This window comes from Lygodium microphyllum, chromosome 14 (assembly GCF_053477565.2).
Source record: "Lygodium microphyllum isolate KBCC chromosome 14, Lygodium_microphyllum_v1.1.10, whole genome shotgun sequence".
In the NCBI taxonomy this organism is placed as follows: Eukaryota; Viridiplantae; Streptophyta; class Polypodiopsida; order Schizaeales; family Lygodiaceae; genus Lygodium; species Lygodium microphyllum.
The window spans coordinates 142991780-143003925 of record NC_141148.1 but is presented as its reverse complement, the minus strand read 5'-3'; positions in this window follow the sequence as shown (position 1 = coordinate 143003925).

The following is a 12146-nucleotide window of genomic DNA, read 5'->3' as shown; positions in this document are numbered from 1 at the left end:
AAAATAACGTGTCAACCAAGGTAGTATAACAGCAGTAAATCCTTGCATAAATCGAGCTATGGAAGCTTAAACCAAGTCCCAAAGCATCTCAAAACATTGGGCAAACATCCCCAAAGTATCTGGGCATCAAATACCAAGCCTCGGGAGCATCACATAAGCTAAGAACATGACATTTTCTTAATGTAAATCAACTCAGATCTGTTGCAGAAAATACTGTGATCAGAATTTGGCAGATCATTTGACATAGCCATCACGTCTGGAGCGTGTCAAAACCCCAAGTTAGACTCTTATCTTGCCTGAATTGGGTTCCGGATGCCCGAGATATGAGAAAAATAGGATTTTTGAGCCAGATTTTGAAACAGGCACAAAAAAAACGTGAGATGATTGTGGAGCCTGTTGGTTATGTTGAGGATAAGGGGGAAAATGGGGGCATACAAGGTGCCCAATGAAGCCAAGCAACACCTGCAAAGAGCCTATGAGGGCTAGGGAGAGGCAGGAGATGAAATCTTACCTCAGGGGGAAGAAGCTGTGGTTGGCATTGAAGCTCCAAGCTCTAGGTCTTCAATCAGGGCTGAAGTAATGTTGGGCCAAGCTCCATGATCAAGCTCTAATCCAAAGCTTTGATACCAGTTGAAAGGTGAGAAAGATTAAAGCTTGCTTGGAAGTAAGCTATGGCGGAGAGCAAGAGCAAGAAGAGAGAGACACACAAATGGGAACTCCAACAGTCACAATGTGTGACTGGGCCTTCCTTTATTCAAGCTGTCACTAAAATAATAACAAATAAAGTGATGATGGCAGGCACCCACCACCTGTAGTCCGCCACTTGTAGTGTGCAGTGGTAGGTACTGTCAGTGTAGTAATACATGGGCAGCTAGGCAGAGGCGTCTTTACCCCCAATATTAAACAAATCACGATGGCCCGCTAAAGGTGAAGTGTGCATCTCTTGCAAAATACTGCCTTTGAAAGATGAATGAGGAGTCAAATAAACATATCCATGATACCAAAGAGCACCATTCTGCCACTTATAATTTGGATGTTGTTCTCCTTTTGCTCGCTAAAATTCATTTATCATTTTGGATGCTTTCTCATCAAGAAAGAACTCTTCTTGAATGTCATGGATCTAATCTTTATGCATGATGAAAATGGTAGAAATGGAATACACCTACATTCGTGACAAGGCATCCACTACCACATTATCTTTTCCAACCATATATGATATCTCAAAGTCATATCCTTGAAGAGTGGCCAACCATATTTGTTGCTTGGGAGAAAACTTTGGCTATGAAAGAAAGTATTTTAGCACAGGATAATTGCTTTTGACTTTAAAATGGATGTCATAGATAATGATACCACTTTTTGATAGCATGCAATATTATTAACATCTCTTGCTCATAAACATGTAGTTGGCACTCCTTGTCATCAATCTTTCAGCTCTCATAACCTATGACTCCATGATCTTGATATAAAATAGACGCTACTTGTCTTTCATAAGCATCCACACATATGATAAACTCCTTAGATAAATCCAGACATGCAAAGATAGGTGTTGAAATTAAAAGACATTTCAACTCATTAAAGCTTTTGTTGGCTATGGAGTCTCAAAAGAATGCTTCTTTTTTAAGCCTGTCCATCAATGGAGCCACCATATGAGCATAAATATTTTATGAATCTCCTATAGAAAGAAGATAATCTAAGGAATCCTCTCTCAAAGATGTCGAATTCATAGGGGTAAGCCATCCCTTGATACATTTCACCTTGATTGGATCCACTCTAATTCCTTGCTCTCCCACAATATAACCTAAATATTCCACTTCATCTTCTATGAAAGAACACTTCATCATCTAGGCAAAGAGTGTGTCTTCTTACGATGTCAAAGACCTCCCGTATATGTCTCAAATGCTCTTTGTTGGACTTGCTATAGATAAGGATATCATTGAAGAAAACAAGGACTATTTTGAAAAAGAAAGCTGCAATTTTTTGTTCATAAGGGCTTGAAAAAGTGGCAGATGCATTGGAAAGCCCAAATGGCATAAACAATAAGTGATATAACCCCCTTTTAGTCCTAAATGCTATTTTGAACTCAACATTTTTCTTCATTCAAATTTGATGGTAACTCAAATGAAGATCTATTTTGGTGAAGAGCTTTGCATCCTTAAGTTCATCCAAGATGTTGTCAATGTGGGTCAATGCATATGTGAAATGATCCATCCTTCTTCTTGACCAAGAGCACAAGAGAGCCAAATAGTGATTGACTTGTTGAATTAAGCCCAATTGTAGCAACTTGTCACTCCACCTCTTCCCTCTCAAACTTGGATAAGCGATAGGGAGGTTTGTTGATGGGCTTTGTGTTGGGCAATAAGTCAATAAGATGGTCAACCTCTCATTTAGGTGGTAAGGATGATGGTAGTAGCTGAAACAAATCCTTATATTCCTCCAATAGCTCTTCCAATCTTCGGTCCCTTTTCTTTAGAGAAGAAGATGGCTAATTTGGGACTGACCTTCATCTACTTTTGTAAGCAAAAGATTGAAGATGCATAACTTGGAATTGATTTCCTTATGTAATTTCTTCATGGAGATGAGCTCTATGTATTTATGGTCAATTCCCTTTAATTCTATGTATTGTCCTTGCCAATTAAATTCCATTTGCATTTGTTCTAAATCTAAAGTAAATTTGCCAAGAGTTTTCAGTCACTTATAGCCAACAACAACATCAATAGGCCCCAATCCAAAGTGATCAAATCCACTTGCATTGTGTGTTGAGAAATATACAATCACACTCCTATGATAGCCTCTTTGTATGGAGTAGTAAGGCAAGGAACATACAATAGCCTAGAAGAACTTTCATGTATCCCATAGGCATAGTAGGATCCTACAACTATAAATCAATGTACTTGGACAATCATTTGATGATAATGCTATTGTACTTTTTACTTTTAGTATTGTCCATGTCTACTTAAGATTGTGTTTATGAGTCCAAGCTAATCTATCTTGAAACATCTAGGAAGGGTAAAGATTCACTGTCATGCCGCTTCAAAGGAACATGCTTCCACACATGGTAGACAAGGATAAAGCGAATCCTCATGAAGAAAGGTCTATGGTCAATCACCAATGGACAGGAGAAGAAACCCATTATAGATGCTACTCTTGCAGTAGTATGGAAAAAGAACGATGACAAATCCCAAGCAATCATCAAGCTTGAGCTTGATGACAGTTATATCGACTATGTAGACACATGTGATACATCTTATGCCACTTGGGAACAATTGGACACACTGCTTGGTGCCCAATCTAAATCTTCAAAATATGGATTTTTTATTGATTTTTTTAGGTTGGATATGAAGGCCAATACATTACATTCCTTGCAACTCAACTTAATTATATGGAAAGTTTGCTAACTCAACTTATAGGGATTAACTTAAAAATGGATGAAGATGTATGCATTGGAGTATTGCTTAAGAGTCTTCCTCCAGAATTTGGTAATGTCTCCACCACACTATTTAATATGCCAAATCCAAAGCTGGTAGACATCAAAGCATCACTTCTTAAAGTATAGAAGAAACTCAAAGGTAAAGAAGAAGAATGAGAGCGGAGTTTTGAGCCCGAGATGTGCCTAAAATTTGCCAAAAAATCCAGAATTCAAGGGAAAAATATTCAACATTGAAGGCGGCGGCTCCAAGTAGGACGATTTTAAGCACAAAGTGAAATACGACTCTTAAAAGGCGCCCGAGCGACACTTGTGGATTTTTGATAATTTTTCAGACTTCCATGCGGGTTGTCAGGAGTTACCAGTCAATGCGGGATGTAAAGCCGGATGCGCAGAAATTTGCAGCACTCGAATCGGAGCCCGGACGGGGAAATGGCCACAAAATGGTCAAGATATGAAAAGGTGGACACTTGGGAGGCCAAAATTGGGCATGCCTTTTGAGTTTGGACCCCCCTCTAAAATTTTATGCACCTTATGAAGCAAAAAACATGGAGAGAGAATGGAGGAAGAAGGCGCCATCATCTTCATGCCGAAATTTGTGCCCTCTCTCATGATGGGGGAGATGGCAGGTTACAAACAACCCATCCAACTGATCATGGCCCTGATCTTCTCCTTCCCTGCTGATCATTTCGCCGTGCATCGCCCCTCCAATGATGGCCTGAATGAGAAGAGCCAATTCTAGTCTTTCTCTCTCCTCCCTCTCTCTCCCTTAAGGGGTTGTTCTTGTGTGGATGAAGACAATGAAGAATGGTGGAGGAAAGCTTGTCTGCATGAGACCGGATTGCTTCCGGATGGATGAAGACATGAAGAGTGCCGTTCTTGAAGATGCTAAGCATAAAATGCATGCTGGAAATCAGTCCCGTAATCAAGACCAAGAAATCGAGATCTGAAAATAAGCGGTAATGCTATTTTTATAAAGAAAAATGATCTTTTTATGCTATTTGCTTTATGAAACCTTGTTCATATGGGATGAAAGTTCATTATGATATTGTTTGCCATGAGTTTCAACTGTTTGCAACCTGAAAATTAGAAAATATAAGGCTACATGGCCGGAATTAATGTTAAAATACATGAAAAACATGTGTTTTAAGGGTAAAATTGGGTTTTTTGCTATATAAATAAAAAAAATGATATGTCACACCAACTAAATCGGAGTTTTTCTGTCAATGAACCTAAGGGCCATAGCCCACAATTAATTTTCATTTTTAGTCATTATTTATTAAAGAAAAATAGGAAAAAATGCCTAAAAATGGAGAAAATCGGTTTAAAATTAGGGAAAAATGGAAAATGGACTGAGGAAAATTAGGGGAAATTTTATATATGTTTGTGCAATGTATAATGATGGCAAAGCACGAGGTTGGCTCGGTTGTCCCCGTTTCTATGTTTTGTGCGTATTTATCGGATTTTTTAAAGGGAAAAATACATAGAAACCCTATCTAACCGATCAATGATGCAAAATGCTAAGAGTTAGATGAAGAGGGGCTGAAACACTGAAAGATAAAGAAAAGATTTGATTTATGCATTGCACTTGGCATATAGGAACCGGTTTAAATAAAGAGGATGGTAGTATAGGCATATGGCTCGGTGCCTCCTTTCAACGCAGCACACGTTAGTGAAATTTATGGAAAGAATGTTTTATGCACCATGCACGATGCTGATTTTTCTTTTGTCTGAGCACATAGACATACATGATTTGCATTAAGCATAATAATTAAAAGGTATCAGAGAAACCTCCTGGATGCATGGCACCTGTCTTCCTTAGGTTGTGACCAACGATGAGCGTGAGAGGATGTCCTAAGCTGTAGGTTAGTCGTTGGGTCCTAAGGGGAAATTGTAGTGAGAAATGGTACATCCTGGAACGTAAAATATCGGTACCTTGAGAGGAGTTTGTGCTCGTTTGTGTTATATGTTTAGTAGCGCATCAAAGGGCCAATCCCTGAGATGTAGGAGAGCTGTAGTGGGGCTCCCACTATTAGTCGATGGAGTGCCTCCTATGTGTGTGTGATCGTGGCATTGCCAATGTGTAAGGGTTCTCCCTTTGAGGAGTTTTAGGAAAACGTTGGGCTATGAACTATAAACGCATGAATTAAGCTTTAGGGTAGCTTGTCCTCTAGCATTAGATTGACGTTCCTGGTCCGCGAGGCCGTGAGGGTGTTTGTGTGTCATGAGCATGAGGTCCGGCTAGTGCTATATCCAGTGCCGGCCCATTTTAGGTCCCATCAGTGGTGCCTCTGCCGGGAGCTGCCGATAAGTGGCGGTCTCGGAATCTTGGTCTCATAAGGGACCTGTTAGCTTTATTCTATTGGTCGATAGCTGCCTTGAAGAGGTGGATATCAAGTTAGTCTGATAAAAACCTTGGTCATCAGTATGACGGTCAATCCAAGAAATCCCCAACACCCAAAGCATACATTGTCTATCTTGAACAGTCTAGTGGGATCTTTGACACGTCGAGTGATTGACTATTTTACCCTTTGCCCTGAAAGTGATATCATGCTTGAGTTTGGGTCACTATGGGAAAATACCCATGGAGTTACCTCTAAGATTAACAGCCCATGGAGATTAGAGAAAAGGGAAAGTGAAAGTAGTGCTAAGATGACACAGTCATCTATGATCATTCATGATGATAATGTCATAGAAAAGACTGTGACAACGATGGTTAATATGCACGTAGGAGGACATGATGATTATGATCTAAAGATACATCCGATGCTAGTGCGCGACGCAGGTGGGTACCGTAGTGTGATTGCCAAGATCCATAAAGCATTGGATGATATCCATGTGTGTGGAAAACCATTGTTAGTAAGGAAGACTTCATTAGGACCTATCCTAAGTTCTAGCAAAGTGGTGGCAGATGAGAATAAGCTTACTAGAACACCACTAGCAGATGATGGGATAGATTCCCTATTGCATAGTATTGGACTCCCTAAACCACTTTGTGAGTTGGCGAAAAGGAAAGTTCCTAGAATTAGTGACTCTTCCACACCAGTAAAGGTGGAAATGGAAGAGATTAAAGACCCTAACACACTGGTATTAGGTCAAGAGGAATATGAAGATTTTAATGACCCAGTCTTGATCCCAAAGGAGAGGACTAAATGCCCTCCTTTTTATAGGGATCTCCCAGTGTTTTATGGGTTGCCAAAGGAGGATCCAATGGTGCATTTGAGAGAATACGACCTAACTTGCTTGGCAAGTGGGTTTAACGATATACATCGGATGCTTGTATTCCCAAGTACCCTAAAGGGAGAGGCAAGGAAATGGTACTGGAGCCTCCCAAGAGGGTCGATCAAATCATTTGAGGAGTCTTGTGATAGATTTCTAGATGAGTATGAAAAGAAGCTCCCTATGATTTAGGTCTTAGGGCAACTTATGTAGTTTAGACAGGAGTCTTATCCTTCTGTTAAAGAGTATGCTAGAGCCTTTGATAGTACTCTTAGGCTTTGGCCAAGAAGAGCCAGTGCACTACCAGATGATGTGCTATGTGAGCTCTTTCTGAATGGCCTAGAGATTAATACGCAAATCCAAGTGGGACTGCGGAATCCTAAGTCTTTAAAGGAAGCAAAAATGCATGCCATTGATTATGAGGGTCATATTTAGAGATGTTGGGAAAACTTTTGGAGTTTTCCCCGCTCAGTACAAGTGCATCCTAGCTTCCAACCATTTCTGCAAGAAGACAGCTCACTTGGTGATACCAAGGCAGCCTATGAGGGGAACCTTGGTGGCCAAAATCTCAAAGCAGAAAATGGCCATCCTATGAGTAGTAATGACATGCCTCTCAGTGAACAGGTTCCAAGCCATGTAAGTCCCATTAGGGCTTGCAACACTTCCATGAGAGGTAGTTGTGATGGCAATATGGATAGAACCAATGGGCCTATGAGTGCTGATAAGCATTCTGTGTGTGGTTCTAATTTTGTTGCTAGTAAGACTCTTGAGAGACCTTTGGTGTCGGAATCATGCTTCCGGGTGGATGTTGTTCCCTTTAGTGAAAGCATGGTTCTTATGGGAAAAAATTTGCAGTATGAACATAAATAAGTAAAGACATCTTTTGTAAAGAGAATGCAAAATGCTAAAAGTCCACCTGTGCTTCACAAAGGTCATAAGGCCATAGGGATAAGTTTGCATTGAGTTCATTAGACCAGTGCAGCAAATTGAGGGAATGTAAGAATATTAAGGGAAATGTGAGATGGGTTTGGAGACCCAAAATCTCCAAAAGTATAGCAAGAGTGTCGGATGCGAGGCCAAGGATCCCATCTAGATATATTGTGTCGAACCCCCAAGAGAATAAGACTGGATATACATCTGACAATATGCATTGCCTTGGGATGCACCCATGTGATGTGCCTAGGCTTGAAGCTCTACCTCGTTTGGGTCGTAGCACTGATTTATGTGAAAACCCAAATAGGGGAGGTTCAAATGAGTACAAAGCGATGATTATTTGTGCCAAAGGAGCCACTCAGCTGCTTGAACGACCAGTTTATTCAGATGATAATAAATGTGGGACATGTGAGCCCACTGAGGCCGTTCATTCAGCTCATAGTGCCCAAGAAGGGATCGGTCTTATTGATGAGTTATTTGTGGAAAGGCTTGGAGTAGTAGCTCTACAAAAAAAAAAACCTAAGATAAAAAAAATACAAGATCAAGCTTTTAGCTAACTTGCATGAGTAGCACGGGGCTAGTCGACCGAAGGCTAGCTGCTTTGGATATTACATCCAGATTTTGTTAGCCCAAGAGGGCCGCTCAGTTTCTTTAGAGGAAGTGCTTTATTTCATTAGGCCAAGAGGACTTGTTGTCTGTTTAGTACACGTGCGGTTAATGGTTTCTTGTTTTAGTTCTGTGCTAGACAAGTTTGAAGACGAGCTTGGAAGGAGCCTTTGTTGCGCGGAAGCTTCTCGTGGCCCTATCCAAGTGATATCTCTCCTTTTCGAGTACCGTGTTTTTCTGCTATATGTGTGTGTGTACTTGTTAAGGGGATTTTCTTTTCTTATTAGGGACCGGCGACCAAGGCATGAAGTCCCAAGTTTAGGTTCAGTATGTTTGAGGGAGGTCGGAGTAGTCGTGGCCTCCTGTAGCGACATTGTCAGGCATTGAAAGACCTGTTTTAGAAGGGAGTCCTAGTGACCCTGTTCTGCTAGCCTGCTAGGCAGCCGTTCTAGGAGTTTTTGCTCAGTTGTGAGGCAGTTAGAGAAGCCTGCCCGAAGAAGAAAATAATGATGATGAAAAGAAACCCTGAATATCTTAAAAGAACTAAATATATACAAAGGTGTGTAAAAAGGGGTTCTAACCCCTATCAAAGTAGAAAAGAAAAGAAAGAAAAAAATTTATAAGCAGTTGATCATCGCCTTGCGAAGGCCTAGTAGGTTCCTGGGGATGAGTCAGACCCGGGGCCGATGCCTTGTCTTCCTAGGGGTGGCATCTTGCTGGAAAAGAAGAAATTAAGGAAGGTTGGAGCGAAAATAAAAGTGAGCGTTAGAAAAGGATTAAGTGTCGCCTTGCGAGGGCTTGGTAGGTTCTTGGGTACCGAGACAGGACCTGAGGCCGATGCCCCGTTCTCCTTGGGTCACTACGCTCATCTCCCTCCTTTTTACATGCCCGAGTATGGAAACATAAAACCCTAAAAGAAGAAATGTGCCGAAAGATAATACTTCTTGATCAGGCTATAGGAGTCCTCGCCTAGTAGGAGCTTCCGGTTGTGTTGTCTTTAGTTAGATAGGTAGTTCAGACCACCACTTAGGGCAACCTCTTTGATAGTTCTTTTTAGTCTGGTCGTGTTGGAGCAGTCGGTTAGTGACTATCTTCGGACCTTCTATCAGATTAAGCTAGGCCTACTCCTTGTGGATGTCATGCCTTGGTTTTGTCAGGGGGTAGGGTGAGCATTGTGCTTTTTTTTTAGTATATGTCTATTTTGTATCAGCTTGATGCTTCCTTTGGTTCTTTTGTGCAGATCTATTGTGGGATTTGACGGGATGAGTCGCCCTATCCCGTGGTCGCCAATGAGAGCGGAGTTTTGAGCCCGAGATGTGCCTAAAATTTACCAAAAAATCCAGAATTTAGGGAAAAATTATTCAACATCGAAGGCGGCGGCTCCAGCTAGGACGATTTTAAGCACCAAGTGAAATACGACTCTTAAAATACGCTCGAGCGACACTTGTGGATTTTTGATAATTTTTCAGACTGCCGTGCAGGTTGTCGGGAGTTACCAGTCAATGCGGGATGTAAAACCGGACGCGCAAAAATTTATCGCACTCGAATCAGAGCCCGGACGGGGAAATGGTCACAAAATGGTCAAGATATGAAAAGGTGGATACTTGGGAGGCCAAAATTGGCATGCCTTTTGAGTTTGGACCCCCCCTCTAAAATTTTATGCACCTTATGAAGCAAAAAACGTGGAGAGAGAATGGAGGAAGAAGGCGCCATCATCTTCATGCCGAAATTTGCGCCCTCTCTCATGATGGGGGAGATGGCAGGTTACAAACAACCCATCCAACTGATCATGGCCCTGATCTTCTCCTTCCCTGCTGATCATTTTGCCGTGCATCGCCCCTCCAATGATGGCCTAAATGAGAAGAGCCAATTCTAGTCTTTCTCTCTCCTCCCTCTCTCTCCCTTAAGGGGATGTTCTTGTGTGGATGAAGACAATGAAGAATGGTGGAGGAAAGCTTGTCCGCATGAGACCGGATTGCTTCCGGATTGATGAAGACATGAAGAGTGCTGTTCTTGAAGATGCTGAGCATTAAATGAATGCTAGAAATCAGTCCCGTAATCAAGACCAAGAAACCGAGATTTAAAAATAAGTGGTAATGCTATTTTTATAAAGAAAAATGATCTTTTTATGCTATTTGCTTTATGAAACCTTGTTCATATGGGATGAAAGTTCATTATGATATTGTTTGCCATGAGTTTCAACTTTTTGCAACCTGAAAATTAGAAAATATAAGGCTACATGGCCGGGATTAATGTTAAAATACATGAAAAACACGCGTTTTAAGGGTAAAATTGGGTTTTTTTGCTATATAAATGAGAAAAATGATATGTCACACCAACTAAATCGGATTTTTTCTGTCAATGAACCTGAGGGCCATAGCCCACAATCAATTTTCATTTTCAGTCATTATTTATTAAAGAAAAATAGGGAAAAATACCTAAAAATGGAGAAAATGGGTTTAAGATTAGGAAAAAGTGGAAAATGGGCTGAGAAAAATTAGGAAAAATTATATCTATTTTTGTGCAATGTATAACGATGGCAAAGCATGAGGTTGGCCTCGGTTTGTCCCCGTTTCTATGTTTTATGCGTATTTATCGGGTTTTTTAAAGGGAAAAATACATAGAAACCCTCTCTAACCGATCAATGATGCAAAATGCTAAGAGTTAGATGAAGAGGGGCTGAAACACTGAAAGATAAAGAAAAGATTTGATTTATGCATTGCACTTGGCATATAGGAACCGGTTTAAATAAAGAGGATGGTAGCATGGGCATATGGCTCGGTGCCTCCTTTCAACGCAGCACGAGTTAGTGAAATTCATGGAAAGAATGTTTTATGCACCATGCACGACGCTGATTTTTCTTTTGTCTGAGCACATAGCCATACATGATTTGCATTAAGCATAATAATTAAAAGGTATCAGAGAAACCTCCTGGACGCATGGCACCTGTCTTCCTTAGGTTGTGACCAACGATGAGCGTGAGAGGATGTCCTAAGCTGTAGGTTAGTTATTGGGTCCTAAGGGGAAATTGTAGTGAGAAATGGTACATCCTGGAACGTAAAATATCAGTACCTTGAGAGGAGTTTGTACTCGTTTGTGTTACATGTTTAGTAGCGCATCAAAGGGCCAATCCCTGAGATGTAGGAGAGCTGCAGTGGGGCTCCGACTATTAGTCGATGGAGTGCCTCCTATGTGTGTGAGATCGTGGCATTGCCAATGTGTAAGGGTTCTCCCTTTGAGGAGTTTTAGGGAAACGTTGGGCTATGAACTATAAACACATGAATTAAGCTTTAGGGTAGCTTGTCCTCTAGCATTAGATTGACGCTCCTGGTCCGCGAGGCCGTGAGGGTATTTGTGTGTCATGAGCATGAGGTCCGGCTAGTTCTATAGCCAGTGCCGACCCATTTTAGGTCCCATCAAAGAAAGAACTTCAAAGAAAGAATATTTGCTCTATGTCAACAACAAGTACAAAGGGAAGAAAGATATTGTTTGTGACTTCTGCAAAAGAACTAGGCACATTGAAAACTTTTGTCATGCTAGGAAAAGATCACAAAAGGCCTACCTTGCAACTATCAAAGATGAAGAAGACCATAAAGAATAAAAAGAAGAAGAGACTCAAGAGTAAAAGGACAAGCCTCATCAGTCCTTCTATTCCCACTATTCAAGACGACTTTTTAAAGCCTTATATGTACTTGCATTAATACTCCAATCATAAGCCTTATAACCCTCATGTAACCTATGCACTATATCCACTGCACACTTAGTAAGGCCTTATGACAATCTAGCTTGATATTATTGATTTTTCCATGTCTTCATTGAGCAAGATTCTACTCATGACAACCTTTGTATACTCAATGTTTTTATAGTTGTGATTGAGGAGGTGTGTTGAGAAATATGCAATCACACTCCTATGATAGCCTCTTTGTATGGAGAAGTAAGGCAAGGAACATGAAACAACCTAGAA